Source organism: Papio anubis, chromosome 2 (genome assembly GCF_008728515.1).
Source record: "Papio anubis isolate 15944 chromosome 2, Panubis1.0, whole genome shotgun sequence".
NCBI classification, from domain to species: Eukaryota; Metazoa; Chordata; class Mammalia; order Primates; family Cercopithecidae; genus Papio; species Papio anubis.
Window position 1 is genome coordinate 45,612,619 of NC_044977.1, and position 23,429 is coordinate 45,636,047.

The 23,429-nt window shown below is 42.5% G+C and overlaps 1 protein-coding gene across 3 annotated transcripts in view; it reads right to left on the minus strand.

Annotated features, from left to right (window-relative positions):
* The window catches only part of SLC41A3 (solute carrier family 41 member 3), a 74,328-nt gene extending 60,123 nt beyond the window's left edge, over window positions 1-14,205 (minus strand). The window contains exon 1 of one of the 3 annotated variants that reach the window (XM_031663054.1): window positions 14,017-14,205. The gene's annotated coding sequence lies outside the window, so the exon portion shown is untranslated. Of the gene's footprint in view, window positions 1-13,801; window positions 13,927-13,977 lie in introns of those variants that run through there. The other 2 variants (XM_031663055.1, XM_031663056.1) reach the window with 2 other exon arrangements.
* Window positions 14,206-23,429: the final 9,224 nt, after the last annotated feature.

The window sequence follows — 23,429 nt, forward strand, 5'->3', positions numbered from 1 at the left end:
ATGTGCCCAGTGTGCACACAGAGCCCCTGAGTAAAGACTGGGAGGCACACTCATTCCTGGCACAGAGTTCCAGGCGTGGAGTTCAAGGAAATCTGTAACTGGTCATCAGCTGGCACTGAGCAGAGATTTCCATGGCCACACACAACAGAGAATGGAGGATGTTTACAGGATTGGTCCAGAAAAATCACTATACAAACAACAAACAACAAGCAGCAACAGCAAATCCAGGGGAGTGGGGAATCTCATTTCCACACCTGTCATGTTATATACTGCTAAAGGTCTAGCTTTCAACAACAAAAATGAGACATGCCAAGAAACAACAAAGTATGGCCCATTAAAAAAAATTAATAGTAACTGTCCCTGAAGGAGGCCAAAACTTTGAATTGGCTGTTTTAAATATGTTCCAAGAACTTAAGAAACCATACTGGAAGAAGCAAAGGAAAGCTTCAGAATGGTATCTACTCAAATACAGAATGCCAATACAGAGATAAAAATTATTTTTAAAAATAACCAAATAGAAATGCACTAGTTTTAAGGTACGAGAGCTGGAATGTAAAATTCCCAAGAAGAGCTAACGGCTGATCTGAGCAGGGGGAATATAAAGAATCGCTGAACTGAAACAAGAGAGATTATTCGGTATGAAGAACGAAAATGAAAAGGAATAAAGAAGAAGAAACAGGACCTCCGAGAACTATGGAATAATATCAAGCATAACAATATAAATGTTAAAAAGGGGGAAGGCAGAAAGAATATTTAAAAAACAAAGGGCGAAAACTTTCCTGACTTCATAAAACATTAATTTCCACATCCAAAGAGCTCCACAAATTCCAAGTAGAATAAACTCTGAGAGAGCACACCAAGACCTGCCAAGAATCTTAGAAACAGGAAGAGAGCAGCAACTCATCATGTACAAGGGATCCTCTAGAGCAGGGGTCCCCAACCCCTGTTGGGAACTGGGCCACACAGCAGAAGGTGAGCGGCTCCTGGCAAGCAGCACTGCCTGATCAGCTTCTCTCTCCTGTCAGATCAGCGGCAGCATCAGATCCTCATAGGAGCTCAAACTGTATTGTGAACTGCGCAAGCAGGGGATGTAGGTTGTGTGCTCCTTATGAGGATCTAATGCCTGATGAAGAGGTGGAACAGTTTGATCCCCAAACCAGCGCCTCCCCTCCGCCCCAGTCCATCGAAAAATTGTCCTCCACAAAACCAGTCTCTGGTGGCAAAAAGGTTGGGGACCACTACTCTATAAGATTAACAGCTCATTTTTGATCAGAAATAGAAGCCAGAAAGCAACAGGATCGCATTAAAGTGCTCAAAGAACAAAAGCTGTCACCTAAGAATTCTTAACTAGCAAAATTATCTTTTCAAAGTAAAGAATAAATTAAGAGATTTTCGGATAAACAGACACAGAGCATTCGTCCCCAGCATACCTGCCCTAAAGGAAACACTAAAGGGAGTCTTTCAGGCCAAATTACCATCCTAGACTAAGGCTGGAATCCAAGACCTAGGCTTGAATCCACACAGAGAAAGGAAGAACATCGGTAAAGGTAACCACCTAGACAGATTTTTTTTAAAGTATAAACACATTTTTGTTAGTAACTCTTTTTACTCTTATCCAATTTAAAGACAACTATGTATATCAAGTTGGAATTAAGTTGTTGTTGATCCAAACAAGATTATTATAAACCAAGGTGCTGATTGTAACCCTCAGGGCAACCACTAAGAAAAAAAAATGTAAAAGAAGTAACAAGTGAATAAAAGTGATACACTAGGGAAGATCTACTTCATACAAAACAATGTAGTAATGGGGAAACAGGGAAAAAAGACATTAGACATATAGAAAACAAATGGCAAAATGGCAGACACAAATCCCATCTTATCAATTATTACATTAAGTATATATGGATAGGTTGGAAGTAAAAGGATTTAAATAAATATACCATGCAAACAGTAATCAAAAGATAACTGGAGTGGCTTTAATACTATTAATAGTACCAGGCAAAATAGACATAAAGACAATAATTCTTACTACACACAAAGAAGGATATTTGATAATGATAAAAGGGTCAATCTATCAAGAAGCTATAACAATTACAAACACACATGTGCCTAACAACAAAGCCCCAAAATACACAAAGTAAAAGTGGCAGAATTGAAGGAAGAAAAAGACAATTCAATAATAATAGTTGGACATACCTCACTTCCAATAATTGATAAAGCAATTTGACAGAGTATCAACAAAAGAGGACTTCAACAACATTATAGACCAGTAAGACCAAACAAACACATCTATACAAAACACTCCGTGCAACAATAGCAGAATACTTAATCTTATCAAGTGCACATGGAACATTTTGCAGGCTTGATCTATCTTAGGAACAATAACTTCAATAATTTAAGACTGAAATCATACAAAATATGTTTTCCAACCACAACAAAATAAAATTAGAAATCAATAACAGAAGGAAATCTGGGAAATTCATAAACATGCGGAAATTAAACAACATATTCCCCCTTTTTTTTTTTTTTTTTTTTCGGAGACAGGGTCTCTTTCTGGCACCCAGGCTGGAGTGCAGTGGTGTGATCACAGCTCATTGCAGCTTAGACCTCTGGGGCTCATGCAGTCCTCCCATCTCAGCCCTCCAAGTAGCTGGGACTAGAGGTGTGCGCCACCACAACCAGCTAATTTTTAAAATTTTTGTAGAGATGGGGTATCACTGTGTTGCTCAAGCTGGTCTCGAACTCCTGATCTCAAGTGATCTGCTCACCTCGGCCTCCCAAAGTGCTAGGATTATAGGCATGAGCCACCAAGCCCAGCCCATACTCTTAAATAACTAATGAGTCAAAGACAAAAATCACAAAAGAAATTAGAGATTTCTTTGAGATGAATGAAAATGAAAATACAACATACCAAAAAATTATGGCATGTGTTAATGCAGTGCTTAGAGGGAAGTTTATAGCTATAAATATCCATTTCTTTAAAAAGAACAAATTAATAAATCAATCTTCCACCTTCAGATGAAAAAGAGGAGCAAACTAAACCCAAAAAAAGGAGAAGGCAGGAATTATACAGATTAAATTGGTAATAAATGAAAGAGAATTGTAAAACAAAACCAAAAAAACCCCGCAAAACCAAAAGTTGGGTCCTTGAAGAGATCGACAAAAGTGACAATCCTTTAGAGAGACTGATGAAGAAAAAAAGAGAGAAGGCTCAAATAGTTAAATTAAGAATGAAAGAGGAAACATCATGACCAAAACTAAACATAACTATAAGAGAATATATGATTAATTATAAGCCAACAAATTGGAAAAGCCACCAGTCAGAGTGGCTATTATTAAAAAGTCAAAAAATAACAGATGCCGGTGAGGTTGTGGACAAACGGGAATGCTTATACACTGCTTGTGGGAATGTAAATTAGTTCAGCCATTGTGGAAAGCAGTGGGGGTGATTCCTCAAAGAACTTAAAACAGAAGTACCATTCAACCCAGCAATCCCATTATTGGGTGTATACCCAAAGAAATATAAAACATACTACCAAAAAGACACGTGCACAGATATGTTCATCACAGCGCTATTCACAATAGCAGAGACATAAAATCAGCCTAATGCCTATCAACAGAAGACTGAATAAAGAATATGTAGTACATATGCCCATGGAATGCTATGCAGCCATGAAAAAACGAGATCATGTCCTCTGCAGCAACAAGGATGGAACTGGAGGCCATAATCCTAAGCAACCTAATGCAGAAACAGAAACCAAATACCACATGTTCCACTTATAAGTGAGAGCCACACATTGGGTACACATGCATATAAAGAAGGGAACAAGAGACACCATGGCCTACTTGAGAATGGAGGGTGAGAGGAGAAAGAGGATCAAAAAACTACCTATCTGGCCAGTTGCCGTGGCTCATGCCTATAATCCCAGCACTTTGGGAGGCTTTGCAGCACTTTGGGAGGATGTTACGAATACAGACACAAAATCCTCAGCATAATACTAATAAACTCAAGCCACTAGTACATACAAAGACTTACAATAGAACCAAGTGGGATTTATTTCAGGAATATAAAGTTGGTTTAACATATGAAAATCAATGTAATACACCAAATTAATATAATAATAGGGAGAAAACAGTTAAACAGACACAGAAAAAGCATTTGGCAACATCCAACACTCTTTCATGATAAAAACACTTTAAAAAGTTAGTTTTGGGTTTCTCATAGATGCCCTTAGTCAGGATGACATTCCCTTCTATTCCTAGACATTAAGATGAGAATTCTTACCACAGACAAAGAAAGTTATTTGATAATGATAAAAGGAATAGAAGGGAATGTCCTCATCCTGATTAAAGGCATCTGTGAGAAATCCAAAGCTTAGCGAAAGTCTGAAAGCTTTCCCAGTAAGATTAGGAACAAGACAAGAATCCCTGTTTTTGCCAATTCTATTAAACACTGTACTTGAGGTTCTAGCCAGCAGAGTTCAGCAAGAAAAAGAAGTAAGAGGTATCCAGCTTGAAAAGAAGAAGTAAAACTACCCCTGTTTACAGATGACATAATCTTATACATAAAAAATCGTAAGGGATCCACATACACGCAAACTATTACAGCCAGTAAACAAGTTCAGCAAGGTGTAGGACTGGAGGACACAGGTCAATACACGAAAGTCTGTTTGTTTTGTTGTTTGGGTTTTTGGGTTGTTTGGTTGTTTTTGTTGTTGTTTTGAGACAGGTTCTCACTCTGTCACCCAGGCTGGAGTGGAGTGGCACAATCATAGCTCACTGCACCTTCAACTTCCTAGGCTCAAGTAATCCTCCCACCTCAGCCTCCTGAGTAGCTGGGACTACAGGCATGTGCCACCATACTTGGCTAATTTTTTAAATTTTTTGTAGACACGGTCTTGCTATGTTGCCCAGGCTGGTCTCAAATTCCTGAGCTCAAACGATCCTCCCACCTCAGCCTCCTGAGCAGCTGGGACTACAGGTATATGCTATCATGCTCAGCTTTAAAAAAAAAAAAAAAAAAAAGAAATGAGGTCTTGCTATGCTGCTCAGGCTGGTCTCAAATTCCTAGGCTCAAGTGATCCTCCTGCCTCAGCCTCCCAAAGTGCTGGGATTAGAGCTGTGAGCCACTGTACCCATCCAGTTTTATTTTTATACTCTAATAATGAATAATCTAAAAGTAAATAAACAATTGCATTTGCAATAGAAATGCAAGAAATGAAGAAAGCTTCAGAACAAATTTAACAAAAGAAGTGTAAAACTTGTACCCTGAAAACTACAAAACATTGATCTCCAGGTTTAATACAATCCCTATTCAAATTCCAGTAGTCTGTTTTTTTTTTTATTTTATTTTTATTTCTTCTTTTTTGGAGAAAATGACAAGGTGATTCTAAAATGCAAATGGAAGTGCAAGGGAACAGAAAATGCTAAACAATTCTGAAAAAGAAGAATGAAGTTGGAGAACACAGACTTCCTAATTTCAAAACTTATTGTAAAACTTGGTATTGGCAAAGAATAGAAATATAGATTAATAGAACAGAACTGGGAGTCTATAAATAAATTCATGCATCTATGGCCAATGGATTTCTGACAAAGGTATAAAAACCATTCACTGGGGAAAGAGTAGTCTCTTCAACGAATGGTGCTGGACAACTGAATATTCACATGCAAAAGAATGAATTTGAATCCCTACCTCAAACCACATACAAAAACTAACTCAAAATGGCTTAAAGAATTAAGCATAAGAGCTAAAACTACCTAAAACACTTAGAATTAAATACAGGTGTAAATCTCAGGGACTTTGGATTAGGCAACAGTTTCTTAGATGTGATATCTGAAGTACAAGCAACCAAAGAAAAAATTGACAAATTGGATTTCATAAAAATTTGAAAGTTGCGTTTCAAAGAACACTCTCAAGAAAGTAAAGACAATCCACAAAATGTGCAAGTATTTGCCATTATATTAATGAGGGTTTAGTATCCCAAATACATAAAGAATACTTACAATTCAACAATAAAAAGACACACCAATTTAAATGACAAAGGAATTGAACAGACATTTCTCCAAAGATGTACAACGGCCAATAAGCACATGAAATGATAGCGTCACTTAACATTAAAAGTGCTCAGCTTCACTGTTAGAAAAATGCAAATCAAAACCACACTAAGATACCACCTAACATAATGTTGTCAAGGTTCATCCATGTTGTTGCATGAATCAGTACTTCATTCCTTTTTACAGATGGGTAATATTCCATTGTATGGACATATCCTATTTTGCTTACCCACTAATGAGTGACAGACATTTGGGTTATTTCCACTTTGGGGCTACTACAAATAATACTCCTATTATTCATGTACAAGTCTTTGTGTGAATATGAGTTTTCTATTTGACTGAACTGTACATTTAAAAGGGGTGAATTTTATGGTATGAAATTTATATCACAATAAAAAATTATGAATCATTTATATTATTAAAGCAAGAACCCTTACACTCCCACTAAGTTCAAGAAGCAAAGCATGACCAGCCTCTCCACTCTGAGCCCCTCTCTGATAACAACTCATCCCTCCCTACCAGAGGTGACACTAGCCTCACTCTGGGGATGACCATTCCTTGGTCTGTTTTATTTTTCCTTTAGTTTTACAATGTGTGCAGCCCTAAGTGTTACAGCTGAGTTTTGCCTACTTTGCGACTTAGATCAACAAAGTAACACTCCACAGATTCTTTTCATGTCCAGTTTCTTTCACTTGACATTAGGTTTCTGAGATTCAGCCATGCTGCTGAATCTATTTTACTGCTGTAGAAAACTGAACTGTATGACTGCCCCACAATCTCTTCATCTATTCTATAATCAATAAACCACCTCAGCCGCCTTTCCTTTCCAAAATGAAACTAACGGGATTTTTTTTCTAATTACAAAAGTGACATGTGTTAATAAAAAATATAATTTAGACAATACAAAATAATATAATGAGGCTGGGCATGGTGGCTCACCCCTGTAATCCCAGCACTTTGGGAGGCCGAGGCCAGTGGATCACTTGAGGCTAGGAGTTTGAGACCAGCTTGGCCAACGTGGTGAGACCCCATCTCTATCAAAAAATACAAAAAATTAGCCAGGTGTGGTGATGCACACCTGTAGTCCCAGCTACTTGGGAGGCTGAGGCAGGAGAATCACTTGAACCTGGGAGGCGGAAGCTGCAGTGAGCCGAGATCACACCACTGCACTCCAGCCTAGGGGACAGAGTGAGACTCTGTCTTAAAAATAAATAAATAATAATATAATGCGGTTTAAAAATCACTGACAATTTCACTATTCCAAAATAATCAGTGCAAGTCTAGTGTATATCCTTCCAATGTTTACACACAGACACAGGTCCACACACTCACTGTTTTTTTTTTTAAATCCATGTTCTAGATCCTGGATTTTTAAAATTTGATAGAATGTATACATCTCTGGCCCCTGTTCAGTAAGATGTCTGCCTGCCTGCTTGTCATCCTTGCTTGTCAATCAGTTTCAGGCAAGGAATGAGGTGGTAGGCTTATGCCACCCAACTGCTGGTAAAACATTTTCCCATGTAATCTATGGATTCAGGAAGAGCTGATGGAAGAACTGAACAGGGATGTGTGCCCTGCGCTGTGCCTTACAGCAGGGAGAAGCGGAGGGTCACGGCACCTCCTGCATCCTCAGTGCTTCCTTCTCAGGGGCCTGAATGGAGCAGGTGGTGAGTTAGCAAAGGAGCAGCCGGCCTGGGCGACCATGACATGCAGTGGGGACAGGGCACAGGGAGGCCTCTCGAGTTGGCAGCACTCTCAGCGGTAGGAACGGTGCCCCTCATCCAGCCCAGAGAACCTGGGCCCAGGCGGCACCGGTGTGGCTCCAAGAGGCAATGAACAGAGATGGGAACTGCCTACTCCCACCTGCCTCCCACCTCCCTGAAGGACCTGCAGGGGCCCAATGCCAGAGACAGAAAATGCCTCCCTCTCACCACACCAGGCCCCTCCAACTCTCCGCCCCACTCCCACAGGTAGGAATGGCCACCCTCCTGGCTAGGCAAGGCCACTGCTGCATCCCTTAGGTCCTAACAGCAAAACCCATTCCACCTTCCTCATGACCTTCTCGTCGTCAACCTTCTAGTCTGACCCCTCCGGCCAGACCAGCCATTTTCTTTAAATTCCCATCACATCCTCTGTAGCAATGCTGGTAAAACTGAGCCAGGCCCACACTGGAAGCCTGGCCATCATGGAGAGACAGCTAGTGGAGAGGAAAGGAGAGGAGGAGGACTTGGACCCTGCCCACACTGGGAGGAACCTGTACTACACAGAGCTGAGCTGTTGGCTGGCTCTCCAGGCCCCACTCTGCTTCTCAGGGTGGCAGCCCCAGAACCATGAGAAGGACGCACGCTTGGCAGAACAGGGTAGGAATCATGGGGTCCCTGCAGTGCCAGATCCCTAATCTTTTCCAAAAATAACAGACACAGCTACTGATGACCTGTGCAGTATGGCTTTACCTCCTTTAATCCTCACGGGACCGTGGGAAGGCTAGCTTATTACTGACCACTTTACACAGAAGAGGAAACAGAGGATTAAAAGAGACCCCTACTGGAGTCCTCTCAAGGGGTCCCACCTACAAGGAACCCCTCTCTCCCGCCTCCTCAGTTTCTCCCCTCTACCTCTGTGGGATCATCTGATGAGAACAGAAACTTGCTCTAGGATCTGCCTCTATAAACCCAGCCTTGACCTCAAGCTAGCTCTCACTTCATTCCCCTCCTTCTCTTAATGGCAAAAAAAATTATACAAAGAATCATGTCCACAGTGTGTTCTCACCTCCCCTCCTCTTCTCTTGATGCAAACTGTTCTTGCCAAGGCCAGCGGTCACCTGAGCAATGCTACAGGCACCCAGATGCCCAAGGCTTATGGACAGGAACAAAGAGAGGTTAACTTTTCCCGGCTCCCTCTGCCAGAAAGGCAGGGCTTGGATGTCCTGATCAACCAGGGAAGTGGACAGTCGGAAAAAATTTTGAACCTAAATCAGGGATTTAAACTCCTTAAGGGAAACACACACATACACACACACACGTGCATGCACACGCGTGTGCACACACACACACAAAATCAGGGATTCAAATTCCTTAAGGGTAAGGGACACACACACACACATACACACAACTGAAAGCAAAAATCAGAGGGGAAAAATGATTACTTTAGCTACATCAAAGTTTAAATATTCTGTAGGACAAAACTTCTAAATAAAATTTAAAAGCAAGCAAAAGCCTAGGAGATAATAGTTGGACCCAATACAAGAGACAAAGGATAAGTGCACAAAAAAGAATGAAGAACTCCTACAGAGAAAACCATGGAGAAACTGACACAGGATGGGAACAAGAGCTCAGCTGGAGAAACACAAAGGAAGCCTAGACAGCCACCTGAGAAGGTGTTAGGGAAATAAAAATGAAAGCCGATGGAAAGATACATTATGCTTGAGGAATGGAAGAATTTCAATGAAAATGACAATTTCACCCAAAGCAATTTACAGAATCGCACAATCATTACCAAAATACCAATGTCATTCTTCACAGAAATAGAAAAAAACAATTCTAAAATTTACGTGTAACTACAATAGACCACAAATAGCCAAAGCAATCCTGAGCAAAAAGAATAAAGCTGGAGCCATCATAGCAACTTCAAAATAAACTACAAAGCTATAGTAACCAAATCAGCATGGTACTGGCAGACACATAAGCCAATGGACAGAAGAGAGAACCTAGATATAAATCCACACACTTACAGCCAACTCATTTTTGACAAATGCACAAGAAACATACTCTGGGGAAAGGAGAGTCTCTTCAATAGATGGACTGGGAAAACTGGATATCCATATGCGGAAGAATGAAACTGGACCCCTATTTCTCACTATGTTAAAAAATCACATCAAAATGGATTAAACGCTTATATGATTTAAAACCATGAAACTACTAGTAGAAAATATTGGGGAAATTTTGCAGGACATCGGTCTGGGCAAAGACTTTTTGTGTAAGACCTCAAAAGCACAGGCAACCAAAGCAAAAATAGACAAATGGGATTACATCAAGCTAAAAAGTTTCTGCAAGGCAAAGGAAACAATCAACAAAGCGAAAAAACAATGCACAGAATGGGAGAAAATATCTGAAACCACTCATCTGACAAGGGATTAATAACCAGAATATATAGTACCAGGAATTCAAACAACTCAATAGCAAAAAAGAAAAAAGAAAAAAAAATCCAATTAAAATATGGCCAAAAGATCTGAATAGACATTTCTCAAAAGAAGACAAAAATGGCTCACATATATGCAAAAAGTACTCAACATCATTAATCATGAAAGAAATGCAAGTCAAAACCACAATGAGATATCATCCCACCCCATTTTAAATGGCTTTTGTAAAAAAGACAGGGAATAATGGACACTGGCAAGGATGTGGAGAAAGTATTCCTTGTACACTGTTAGTGGGAATGTAAATTAGTTCAGCCACTATGGAGAACAGTATGGAAGTTCCTTTGAAAACTAAAAGCAAGCCAGATGCGGTGGCTCACGCCTGTAATCCCAGCACTTTGGGAGGCCGAGGTGGGAGGATCACTTGAAGCCAGGAGTTTGAGACCAGTCTGGCCAACATGCTGAAATTCCATCTCTACTAAAATACAAACAATTAGCTGGGTGTGGTGACACACGCCTGTAGTTCCAGCTACCTTGGGAGGCTGAGGCATGAGAATCAGTTGAACCCAGGAGGTGGGGGTTGTAGTGAGCTGAGATTGTGCCACTGCACTCCAGCCTGGGCAACAGAGCGAGACTCCATCTCTGAAAAAACAAAAACAAAAACAAAACCCCTAACAACAGAACTACTGTATGATCCAGCAATCCCACTCATGGGGACATATCCAAAAGAAAGAAAACCAGGATATTGAAGAGATATCTGTACCCCATGTTTCTTGCAGCACTATTCACAATAGCTAAGATATGGATCAACCTAAGTTTCCATACCAGATGAAAGAATAAAGAAGATGTGGTACATATACACAACGGAGTACTATTCAGCCATAAAGAAGAATGAGATCCTGTCATTTGCAACAACATGGATGGAACTGGAGGTCATTACATTCAGTGAAATAAGCTGTGGACAGAAAGACAAACTTCACATGGCCTCACTCATATGTGGGAGCTGAAGGAGGGGATCTCAAGGAGGTAGAGAGTTCACTGCTTACTAAAGCCTGTGGGGGGACAGGGGGAAGAAGGGAGGGTGGTTAATGGCTAGAAATACATGGTTTGATGGAAGAAATAAGAAATAGTGTTTGATGAATCAATAGGGTGACTATAGTTTACAATAATCTATTTTTATATTTCAAAATAGCTATAATTCAAATGTTTCTGGAATAAAAGACCAATCTCTAAAATGATGGATGTCTACATTGCACTGATTTGATCTTTACAAGTTACATGAATGTGTTAAATTATCACAGACACCTCAAAAATATGTACATCTATTAGGTGTCAAAAAAAATTTTAAATATAAATAAATGAATGGTGTGAGGCACCTCACCTCACTACCACTAGGGCAAGGGGTGGGCAGAAGGGCCTGGAACATAGCCACAGGGCTCTGGGTCTGCCCCTGCCAGAGGCAACTGGGCAGTGACCACTTCAGGCCACACATCCTCACTCAGCCCCAGTCCTGGTGAGTCACTTACACACGTGCCTGAGGAAGTTAACCCAAGAGTGCATAGCCACTATGCCTGGTGACAGCAAACACCAGAGTGGCAGGTGCTGGCGCAGCCCTGATCCGTGATTTGTGCTGGGAACACGCATGCAGCTGGACCTAGAGAGCCCCAGCCCTGGGTCCACCCTCACTGCGCATGGTACCAGAGGAGGGCCTGGCCAGGGTAACCCGGGAGCAGGACCCAGCTGGTGTCAGCACCAGTCATTCCCGCCTGCTCTGTGCCCCTTGCAGGGTGGGGGATCTCACTGCTGTGGACATGGCCAAAGGCCCCTGAGCTCCACCTGAACGTTGGAGTGTTTGCAAGGAGAACATGCTCCAATGTCCCTGTGTCACTGCCAGCTTGTGCAGATTAACAACCGAGCACAGGCTGTAGTAGGCTTCTGTGGGTAAGTAGGCTGTGGACCAGGAAACCTCTCATCCCAGAGCCCCAGGGAGAAGCCAAGATGTCAGTGGAGGCATTGCCTCCAAGGTCCCCACAGAGGACATCGGGCAATGTCTGCACATAGTTTTGGTTGTCCCGACAGAGAGGGTGATACAGGACAGCCCCCCACAACAAAGAACTGCCCCACCCCAAATGTCAGTAGTAGGGAGGCTGAGAAACCCTGCTATGGGGCAGTGGTCAGAGACCCTTGTGCCTTGAAAGGGGCTGGGCAGGACAGGTAGTGGCCCACCTGGGGCCACAGGTCAGAGCCGTGCCTGAGTCTGAGGCTGCCCACCCTCCCAGCTGCCAGCATGGGGTTGGGGCGTGTCCGCCCCCATCAGACTGAAGAGGAAACGGATACTCTATCACTCAGAAGCATCCCTGTGTCACCCTGTGAGGCTGGCCTTGGACCCAGGACTCTGGGCGCCCAGTCAGCACCCCAATGTGAACACATCCTGCCCTGGGGCCTGGTCCCAGCAGCTTACACAGACCAGGGCTCGCCCAAAGGCAGGCAGGCAGGGCCACTGCTGACCACGCACCTGGCTGGTCACGATTCTGGAACTAATGGTTTCTGCCTGGCAGGGAGGCCGCCAGGGCCTCTGGGCTTCACCCCTCCCTACCTTCACAGGGGACCTCGCCTCAGTGGGAATGTTCTGGAGCCATAACCCAAGGTTGGAATCCCAGCTCCTCCCCTTTCTAGGTCTGTGACCTTGGAAAAATTAAAACTTTCTGTACCTCCGTTGCCTAATCTGCGAAATGGGGTAATATTACCTACTGTATAGGGCTGTGAAGATTAAATGGAGTTATGCATTATCATCACAGGGCACCTGGCCCATCTTCACCCTCAGTTCATACTCCTCAAAGCCCTAAGGTTTCAGATCAATGGTCAGAACCACCAGGAGGGCCTGCTAAAGACAAGTATGGGGACCCACCCGCAACGTTTAGGATTTAGAAGGTCAGGGTGGGAATGGGGAACCCGCATTTCTAGCAGATCTCAGGGAAGGCAGTGCTGCTGGTCCTGGGACCACAGTTTGAAAACTACTGGTGTAAAAGCCTTCTAAAAAAAAGTGGGATTTGATCACTAGCTATATGGAAAAAAACTGGAAAAAAGAGGAAAAAAAGAAAAGAAAGAAAATAAAAAAAAGGGAAGGAAGGGAAGGAAGGGAAGGAAAGGAAGGAAAGGAAGGAAGGAATTTCAAAGAGACCTATCCCACCGGCTCTCCTGGATGGAGAGAGTGTGGGACTTTGAGAGAGGCTCCCGGCTGGGCATCCCAGGAGGTTTTCTTCACCCGAGTTTTGCACCAAGCCCACACAGGACAGTGGGCTGAGCCTGTGGCGGAGGCTGGCGGGAGGTCTGGTTGAGGCAGAGAGGGTTTCCCTGTGCGCGGACGCTGCAGGAGTCACGCGTGTGACATCCAACCAGGAGCAGTGCCCGGAGCAGGCCAGGAAGAAGACGGGGCCGCTGAAAGCACACCGCGGCGGTGTGGGGGACGGCCTCAGACACCTAAGGGTAGGACCGGCCCGCTGCCCCGCGACCCCCAGCGCCTGGGTCCTTTCCCGGCCTCCCCCAGGCGTGGCCTACCCCAGGCGTGGCCCCACCCCGCCCCAGGTCGCCCCTCCGACCCCTTGGGTTTACCTCATCTCCCGCGCGCCTTTCCCTCCCCGCGTCCCCCGAACCCCGACCCCCCTGGCTCCTCCTCCCGCCCGGGCCCCCAGGGCCGGCGCCCGGCTCACCCGCCTCCCGCGCACCCCCTCCCTGGCGCCTTCTCCCGCGCGCCTCCCCAATCCCCCTTGGGCCCCAGCTGACCCCACCTTCCGCCCCAACCCCGCCCGGAGCAGGGCTGCGCCTACCGCGTCCCATCCAGGCGGCGGCGGGAAAGAGGCGGGCCGAGGACGCAGGAAGCAGGAAGGCCGGGCGTCCCTGGCTCCGCCCCGGCCGGGCGGCAGGACCTTGGATGACCTGGTGCTCGGCGACTGCAGCAGACGCCCCACCCCGGCAACGCAGAGCCCCGCCAGGGGCCCGGGGGGCTGGAAGTGGGGGACCGAAGCTCGCGAGCCCCGGCCCTCCTCGCAGCTGGGGCCCCACTGGCCGCCCCCGCGGGAGCGCTACAGGAGAGGCCCCTGTAGCGCTGCAGGTTTTATTATGGAGCTGTCAAGCTAGAAAGGGTACAGAGAACGGGAACCCACCCGACAGCCAGCTTCCCTTGGAGCCTGCCTTTTGCTTTAAAACAACAGCTGAGAGGTGACAGTGTGCTAACAGCCCTCACTCTCAGCACCTCCTCGGCCTCGACGTCCACTCTGGCGGGGCTTGAGGAGCCCTTCAGCTCGCCACGGCACCGTAGGAGCCCCTCTCTGGGCTAGCTGAGGCCGGAGTGCCTCCCTCTGCTTGCGGGGAGGTGTGCAGGAAGAGACGCAGGCGGGAACCGGGGTTGCTCGCGGGCCAGCGCGAGTTCCGGCGGGCGCGGGTTCGGCGGGCTCCGCACACGTAGCGGCCGGCCGGCGCCGCCGGCCCAGGGCAGTGAGGGGCTTTGTACCCGGGCCAGCAGCTCCGGAGGTTGCGCCGGCTCCCCCAGCAGTGCCGGCCCCTCCGCGCTGCACTCAAATTCTCGCCGGGTTTAGCTGCCTCCCCGCGGGGCAGGGCTCGGGACCTGCAGCCCGCCATGCCCGAAACCGCCCCCCGCGCAGTGGGCTCCACCGCTGCCGGAGCCGCCCCGGGGGCGCCGCCCGGTCCGGTCTACTGCTCAGGAGTTGAGGAGTGCGGGTGGACAGCTAGGTACTGATGGGCAGCTCCACCTGCAGCCCCGGTGTGAGATCCACTGGGTGAAGCCGGCTTGGCTTCTGAGTCTGGTGGGGACTTGGAGAACTTTTAAATCTAGCTGGAGTATTGTATGTGCACTAATTAGCACTCTGTATCTAGCTAATCTGGTGGGGACTTGAACTTTTATGTCTACCTAGAGGATCCTAAATACACCAGTCAGCACTCTGTGTCTAGCTCAGGGTTTGTAAATACACCAATCAGTACTCTTTGTCTAGCTCAAGGTTTGTAAATACACCAATCGGTACTCTGTATCTAGCTAACTCTGTGTCTAGCTAACCTAGTGAGGACTTGGAAAACTTTTCTAGCACTCTGTGTCTAGCTCAAGGATTGTAAACCCACCAATCAGCGCTCTGTGAAAACGGACCAATCAGTTCTCTGTAAAATGGACCAATCAGCAGGATGTGGGTGGGGTCAGATAAGGGAATTAAAGCAGGCTGCCCCAGCCAACGGCAACCTACTAGGGTTCCCTTCCACACTGTGGGAGCTTTATTGTTTTGCTCTTTGCAATAAATTTTGTTGCTGCTTACTCTTTGAGTCCATGCTTTCTTTATAAGTTGTAACACTCACTGTGAAGGTCTGCAGCTTCGCTTCTGAAGCCAGGGAGACCACGAACACACTGGGAAGAAGGAACAAACTCTGGACACACCATCTTTAAGAACTGTTAACACTCACCGCGAGGGTCCTGTAGCATCATTCTTGAAGTCAGGGAGACCAAGAGCCCACCAATTCCGGACACACAACAACAGCAAAAAGTCTGTGCTTCGTCCCAGACGTGCCTTTCGTTTTCCTTTTTTCCAGACTAATTTTAAAGCATCCCAGTAGATAAATTCTTTACTCGAGTATGTTTAACAATAAGGCCTATTTTTTAAACATTCCCATAGTATTACCACCACACCTAACAAAATTGGCAATTCCCAGTCTGGGCCTGAGGGAGGCTTGATGGTTCACAAGACTTGGTAAACCAAAAAATAATTCTAAGGCACCCCCCGCCCCCAACCACCAAATCATCCAAATGGACTTCCTTCTCAGCCAGGGCTTTTAACCTGAAAGACTGGTTCAGGCCATAAGGGGAAGTAGAGGCCAAACATGCCTCATTATCCTCCTGCATTAACATCAACACAGACTTTACATCTGATAAGAAACATTTTACAGTCTCCTCGCTGAAGCCTCCTACCATATCCAGATGCTTCATCTGCATGATAAAACATTAGTCTCCACAACCTCTTAACCAAGACATTCTTTAATTCCAGGTCTTTGGACAAACTCAACCAATTGTCAACCAGAAAATGTTTAAATTGACCTATAGCCTAGAACCACCCTCCCTCTCTTTGAGTTTTCCTGCCTTTCTGGATCAAACAAATTTATTTCTTAAATGAACTTAACTTGAAGTCTCATGCCTCCTTAAAATGTATTAAACCAAGCTGCACCCCGACCTCCTTGAGCACATGTTCTCAGGACCTCCTGAGGGCTGTGTCACTGGCTATGGTCACTCATATTTGGCTCACAATAAATCTCTTCAAATATTTTACAGAGTTTGACTCTTTTCATCAACAATAATTTGGCACCCAACGTGGGGCCTCAGAGAAGACTCAGGACCCCAAAGGAGTTGCCTGAACTCGGAGCTAAGATACCAGTGGGGCCCATTGAAGCCTCCCAGACTTCTAGCTTCTCCCCCGCTGGAACTGGTAAGTCCTCCTGAGCCCCAGATCTCTCTTTGGTTGACAGTCCTTGGTTTAGTGTGAGCTGGTTTTTCTCCTAGGAAGTTGTTGTTTAAGGATTCTAATTCTAGTTCAGAGACACATTCTAAAGGGTTTTCTTTATTGCTTTTTCTCCCAAAATTAATCTTGATTTGGCTTGTCTGCGCATTTGTGTGACGAATTGAACTGTTGTTTTCATAGGTAAATGAGAGACTGAGTTTTCTAAGCTCGGAAGAGAAAAGGCATTTGCTCCTCCCAGTCAAAAGTTGCTCCTGGGTGACTGGGGCCTCGTGGGAGTATCTGGGGGGTTGATATCCTATGACATGCAGCAGCCCTATGGGGAAATCCCCAACAAAAATTAATTTTAAAAATAGTTTGTCCAGGAATGCATATAAGGACTGATCACTCATCCTTTTGAGCCCTCTCAAAGGTAATACACCTCTGGAGAGAGAAACTGAGACATGTAAAAGGGTGGAAACGACTCAGTGGTGACACACAGTGGAGTCCTACCCACAAGCAGCACACATTGATCCACCACACAAAAACCATAGGCCACAGCTAAGTTCCTACTTTTAAGAAAAAAAAAAAAAGTGGGAAACAAGTATTCTAAGAATGAGGAGAAAACAAGGAGAATGACCCCATTTTGGGCACTCTGTTGGTTTTATGGTGCCTCTACTTGCCAGATATTATGTAAAATGGAAATAAAATGATCCTTGTGCACATTTACATTAAGGAAAAGAGCCCTAAGGTTGACCTGTACACCATAGAGTTCCTAAGTACTCTTCTCTGTATTTTCTGCCTGCTTTAAATCTGCTTTTACTTTTCTGCTGAGATAAAAACCACTGTTTGGATCTAACGTTTTTTTCTTTTTTTCTTTTTTCTTTTTTTTTGCAAGCTGGTGAATTTGTATTTATCTCATGGCTAAAGTTCTGAAGTAAAAGCTATAGGATGTGTGTGTGTGTGTGTGTGTGTATTTAAAAGGATTTTATAATAGACTTCTATAATTTTGTTTAATTGGCAGATTAAATCCATTTTAATTTCCCTCTAGCACACCAAACTGTCTCTTGGTACTTTGAGATGCAAATTTTGCTATCTGTTTTTCACCTAAGAGTTCTTTCCTTTAATATGCAAATGTAGGACTATTTAGCTGACAACTGCATAGGGTGATGAAACAGGCTATCATGAATTTAAAAGTCTCAGGAAAGCTGGGTGCGGTGGCTCACGCCTGTAATCCCAGCACTTTAGGAGGCCAAGGCAGGCGGATCACAAGGTCAGGAGATGGAGATCATCCTGGCTAACACGGTGAAACCCCATCTCTACTAAAAATACAAAAAATTAGCCGGGCAAGGTGGCAGGCACCAGTAGTCCCAGCTACTTGGGAGGCTGAGCCAGGAGAATGGCATGAACCCAGGAGGGGGAGCTTGCAGTGAGCCGAGATTATGCCACTGCACTCCAGCCTGGGCGACCGACTGAGACTCTGTCTCAAAAGAAAAAGAAAAAAAATAAAATAAAAGTCTAAGGAAAAAAGAGGTCTTACAAATGTATAAGATGTACTTCTATTGCCATGCCTAATATTCTATGTGTTTATGTGTTGTGTACACAATTTTTCATTACTAAAAATATGTAAAAGAGCTCTACTTAGTTTAAGTAAAAACAAAAGCACTTAAACACTTCATCAAAAAATGCTAATCAAATGCTTTTAAGTTCACGTGACAAGTGAAATATTTAATAAATAAGCTGTCTTTAAAATCATTGGTAAAAAAATCAGAAATGTTCTAAGAATTGTTAGTATTTTTGTTTACATTTATTGATCAAGTGGCTTCATGCTTATTCCTTCAGAATAGTATAAGATTAGCCATAGGGTTATGAAACTGTAAAACCAAGCCCAAGACAGAATGATCTTTGCTTTTATAATTTTTGATAAATTAGGCATGGAATATTGTTGGTTTAATGGAAACAGGTAAATCTTGAGTTATTGGTAAAAATACTGTTATATTTAATCATAAGTTCGTTATTGAAGTAAACACCTGAAATTCACAGCTATAAAAATGGTTAACAGGGAAATAATTTAAATAATGACTGTCACAGGTTTTGTTAATAATACAGGTAAACAAATAAATTAATCAGGTAATGGTAATGGAATAAGTGTTTGTAAACAAACTTGTCATATAATTTAGGACCTCAGGTTATTAATAAATGTTAAGTATCTGGGTAATTTCCAATTTAAAAATTACAGGAAAACTTTTTTTTAAACAGTAGATATCTTTTTCTAATTTAGCTTATTTAAAGGTTATGTATAAAACAAGGTCAAAGGAACTAGGAAATAAGAGATATAGAGAAAGATAAGACATAAAGAGGTAATTTTTAGTACAGAAGGCAAAAAGGAAAGTGATCTTATGTAAGAAAGAATCTTGTGTAGTGAATTTGTGTCCTAAAATAAAATGACTAAGTTGTTCAAGAAAGAGAGATATTTAGGACAGAACAGAAAATTTAAGCATGTTGTGAATGGTTTATATAAGTTGTAAGAAGGTTAGTAAAAAGGGATTTGTTTAAAAAAATTGTATAATTCAGTTGGCTATGATTAAGAAGAAATTATAGTAGTCCTTCTAGAGATGAGTCTTTGATATTTAAAAAATACACTAATACAAAACTAAATAATTGGCTAAAACAATATTTTATTACAAATATTGACTTCTTTTTAATGTTTTTAATTTATAAACTCTATAACTCTTTGACATTCTGCAGATTGATATCTCACAAGTTCAGCTCTTTCTCTTTTGAAAAGGCCTTGGATAATAGATCTCTCTTTCACCTTTTGTTGGTTCCTGTAACTTCATAATAGTTACAGGATAATTAACACAATTATCTGAAGGGAGATAACTTTTTTTGAAAACAGGCCAATAAAATTAGATCTTGTAGACCTTTTAATTCTGCATGCCTGTTATATCTTTATCTTTATATGTGTCATGTGGAAGTGATATTTCACTACCAAACTACATGAAAGAGCTCTAACCTAGTAACTTTAAAAATGTAAGTGCTTATCAGATTGGTAGATGCTAGCTCAGATGACTGTTAATTCACATGATCTTGGTAATCTTTAGTAAAATTAATTTAGCAAATTTAATCTCAAAACTCTAGTAATTTAAAATCTTAAAGTCACGTTAAAACCTCAGTTTTTATCACTGGAAAATTTGAGTTACTAAAAGTTAAAATAGGAGTATAAAATACGTTTTTGGTGAAGTTTGTAAAACACAATGATGTTGATTTTGCTAAAAAAGGAAAGTAGGTTTTTCTTCTCTAATTAAAAAAACTACTTAAGAGTTGCTTTAGAATTAAGAAAAATATATATACAGATAAAGCTAAATAGAACAATTAAGCCAGAGCAACAAAAGTTAACTCAGACCTGTGGGTACCAAAAAGATAGTCAGTGTGGGGGAAGGGCAAAACTATTTAAAACCGGAGGGTATAATATAAAGAAATTGTTTTATTTTGTAGATTTGTATCATCAGCTTCTTAAAAAAACTTTACTATAGTGGATTGTAAAAATAACCACTTTAAGGAAAAAATCCTTAATTTTATTTTATTTTATTTTATTTTATTATTTTTTTTTAAATCCTTAATTTTAAATGCTACAGAAATTAAGAGCTTGTTTGGGTTGATGCAGCACCCCACAGCTCACTATTGAACAATCACTAATGAATATATATGATCCAAATGCACAAGAGGTCATTTCTGAGAGAACAATTAGTCTAGTGGACCAGATAAATGCCACCATAATGTCTGTTTGCCCTGAGAAGGGGACTGCCCAACTCTGTATAAAATACCAAGTGAAACAAGCACCTCAGATGAAGCAGTTAATATGCTTCATATGCAAGCCATATAACTGGATTTAGGATAACTGGTATATCCTCCCACCAAATATGCCTATTACCCAAGTCATGGTAAATTTAGGGGTTGAGGGGGTCCCTTTTACATGGATGCCCCTCCCACAGAATCGTAACGACTGCTTGAGAAGCCTTATCAAATTTGCCATCCCTCATGAGTTTTGCAGATGCAACTTGCCGCTAGGAACCCAAACCTTTTTTCACCAGAAAAGGTAAAATGGTCTGGGGGTAGAAAAAGGTTCCTGGGACCAGGACAGGTTAAACGTACAGGTTAATAAAATAAACGTATAGGTTAATAAAATAATGAAATGTAAAATGTTTAAACAAACTTTATGTAAGGTAGTTGTAACACCTTTTACCTAAATGTCTTATGAAAATCGGTACTGCATTTGACTGGGGGATGTTTCCCCTTTCTAGTACTATAAAACTAAGGGCATGTAAATCTGCTCTTTTGAGAAACTGGACACACTAAATGGGAACTGGTAAGGTTGCCTAAACCCACATGCTATAGGGTAGAAGCTATTCTCCACTTCATATCCTTTGTGGAACATTTACTGGGGCTGATGGCAAAAGACTGAGTACTTCCCAATGACAATGACTAAACTAGAGAATTTCCAGTTGAGGGCCATTTACTGCCTTAATCTGGAATGTTAATTGAAGCTATCCCTATGTTAATGGAAACAATGTGATGCCCAAAAGAGTTCCATAATAAAATAAAAATGGTTTACATAGAATCTTGCTACCTGGAAATAAAGGAGGAGATACTGATAAATAGGGAGCCCTTTCCTAGGACTAATTCTTTTTTTTTTTTTTTTTTGAGACGGAGTCTCGCTCTGTCGCCCGGGCTGGAGGCCACTGCACTAATTCTAACTCTAGGGGGAGTTGCTGGATTCCACAGTGCCTGACAGACAGCTCTCATGTGCTGCTTGGCTTGTGAATGGTATTTCCAAGGTAAACAGACGTCTCATTTGAAAGATGCTGCTCTAGTTAAAGAAGGTCAAGAAAATCTTTTTTTTTTTTTTTTTTTATTTGAGTGAAGTATGTTTTTAAACAAATGTACCTTTCTCTCTGGGTTCTCCAAAATCCGGATTGTGGTTTTATGACAATATAGTTATTTGTGTAAGTTCAATAAAAAGTCTTTTAAAACAGAACAATTGGAGACACTGGTTAATTTACCAAGAATTTAACTAAAATAGTATATTTTTAGGTAAAGTTCCAGCAAAGCCAACTTAAAAGGAGGCTATATGGCTAATCAATTTTTGCTAGATTTTATGCAAATAATCAGGACAAGTATAATAAGCCTAGACTTTACACAGAAATTGGTCTTACTATAATTTCTCTTTAGTAGAAAAGATAGGAGCTAAAAAATGGTTTTAAAGGAAAACTGTAACACTTGGTAGTAGATTTTGACCCTAACTTTTGTTTTTTAAAGTGTAGATTAAATCATGAATTATTTCTTGGCTACAATAATCCTATAGAGAGTACCAGGTTATAATTTTTCTTTATATTTTTAGTTGGTGCCCTAATTGAATTGGCTCCTTTTTCTGTTCTGACACACAAATTACTCTTATAATTGTCAAACTATAAATGTTATTTCTCTCTTCTTGTTTTACTTCCAAGGAAACCAAAATCATGGTATTCTGAAGACCAGAGATGAGTTCCTCATTTAGCATCCCACTGGGCCCAGACCTGTTTCACTGCAAATGCTCTGCTGCTAAAACTATAAAAGCACCCTCCCTCTAGGCCTAGTGGCTATTGAGGAAGAGTTGGGCATGTGAGATTGTAAGGGCCAATTTTGAGGGATAAAATTAGGTCAAGGTCAAACCCTTCAAATCAATAACGGGTACAAAGATGCCCTCTTCCGGCCCTTATCCCCCGCTTGTCATGGAGTGAAGGGCCATGTCCACTGGGAGCCTCTGCATGGTACTCCAGCTGCCTAGGACCTGAGAGCTCCAATGGCTTCAATCCCCCTTCTAGGATGTGTGCCCAGATCAGCACACGCCCACAAAAGCAGGTTGGGGCATTGCTGTCTCTTCTCACAGGGCCCCATGGAACTCCAAGGAGTCCAAGAAGTCTACATTTGAACTTGGCCTCACAGATCTCTATACATTTGTCAAGGCCAGAAGATAGACTCCATTTTACAGTTGTTCGGTTTTATTTATAACGTAGAGCAAAAAGTATCTGAGACAGGTCTCAATCAGAAGCTTATTTTGCCAAGGTTAAATACATGCTCATGACACAGCCTCAGGAGGTCCTGAGAATGTGTGCCTAAGGTGGTCTTGCTACAGCTTGGTTTTATACACTTTAGGGAAACAAAAGACAACACATGTAAGATTTACATTGGTCAGGTCCAGAAAGGAGAGACAACTTGAAGTGGTCAGGAGGGGTTGGGGTAGAGGGAGAGGCTTCCAGATCACAGGTGAATTCAAAGATGTCCTGACTGGCAATTGGTTGAAAAAGTTTATCTGAAGACCTGGAATCAACAGAAGGGAATGTGTAGGTTAAGAAGATAGGGGTTATGGAGGCCAAGGTTTTTATTATGCAGATGAAGCCTCCAGGTAGCAGGCTTCAGAGAGAATAGATTGTAAATGTTTCTTATCAGACTTAAAAAGGTGTCAGACTCTTAGTTAATTTTCTCCTGGATCAGGAAAAAGACCTGGAAAGGGAAGGGGATTCTCTACAGAATGTAGATTTTCCACACAAGAGACAGCTTTGCAGGACCACTTCAAAATATGTCAAAGAAATACATTTGGGGGTAAAATACTTTGATTTATTTTACAGCCTGCTATCTGTCATGTTGGTATCTTATTGCTACAAAGAGTCTGCTCTGTCAGTCTGAAGGTCTCTGTATTGATGTTAATGCTG